Genomic DNA, 1,408 nt, shown 5'->3' with positions numbered 1-1,408 from the left:
AGTCATGAAAGACTAAAGAGGCAAAACCATATTCAAACGCAAAAAATCGTATGCTACCAAAACCAAGCACTGACAATTCGCAGCAAACGAGTGTTGTTCATAATCTGTAGAAGTGCAGCTAGCAAAACCTCAGTACCATGTTATGTTACAATCAATTGCAAACGAATCAAAAATTGCAAACTCAAAGAAAACAAAAATTCGAAGAAAAGATCTACATTATTAGTTCAAATCGATAAGATTCAATTTATAAAATGCGGAGTGAATAAAACTAAGTCTTACGATGCCAGGTCAAATTGAGGTAAAAACGTGGACTGATTTATTAAGCTATCAAGGTTTAAGAACATTACATGGCTATCTTTGTGTCTGAAATAAAACGCTCTATTGCGAAATAAAACGAAAAAAAGTTCAAATATGGTTAAAATTTTCATTGAATTTTAAAGATTAATCACCTAAAACAGTTCATTTAGCAACAAAACGAGACCAAAACCAACGCAGGTACGCCAAAAGACTTTATGGCAAATAAACTCAAAAGTACAAACAAAAAATTTTTGACAAAAACCGCCAAAATCGGATTAGTATGTGTAGTTTTTAAAACAAAATCACCTCACGTCAGAAAGAGACAGCCAATCCAGGAATTATCAAAGAGACGTTGACTTAGTTACTAATTTGGTTTACAGAAGTAAATTCAAAGAGCCAAAAATGAAGAAATTGATGAAAAAATCCAAAACCCAACAAAAAAATTGAAATATGCCAATTTGGCACCTGCAAGCATTATTAAGCACTCCGAAACATTGTGGTATCGATTTCAGATGGTTTTATTTTCATGCAGCATCAATCACAATTTACTTCTACAAAAAGCAAAGTTACAATTAGAAAAATTGGGGCAAATTGACGAAAACACGGCAATAAACTCATCTATATGCGCCAATCTCTCAAAAAACTCTTTTCAAAGTCAAAGTCATTCACTGAACACAGCGCATGAACAAAAAACTTCTCTCGCTCAGAAAAAGTTTGTGCACACGGCAATTTTACTCACTTTCACCAATAAGGCCAAAAAGCAGCCTGCGCAAATAGTGCTTCCGGTAAAAAACATTCAGACCAATACTATTTGAGTCGTAAAAAACCAAGGACACCACAATATAGCTCCGCTCAGTTTACAGCTGCGCAGCTATAATGACTGCATAAAGAACCTTGCATGTTCGAGCTCGCCGACTAACAATTTATGCTCAGCAGCCAGTGGTCGAACTTAGCTGCATAACTGCAAGCCTATAGTTACAAGTGCAAACTGCTGCTTTTTAATCTCATTATTCCACTTCCGATAGAATTGGTATTTACGTAAGTTGGTGTGGTTTTGATGTCCATCTATGCATCTGAGTAACGCTTTGGCTAGCTCGCACTTTAAAAACAG

Source organism: Convolutriloba macropyga, chromosome 2 (assembly GCF_964194025.1).
Source record: "Convolutriloba macropyga chromosome 2, txConMacr16.3, whole genome shotgun sequence".
In the NCBI taxonomy this organism is placed as follows: domain Eukaryota; kingdom Metazoa; phylum Xenacoelomorpha; order Acoela; family Convolutidae; genus Convolutriloba; species Convolutriloba macropyga.
The sequence above is the reverse complement of the archived record's forward strand: the minus strand, read 5'-3'. Positions refer to the sequence as shown.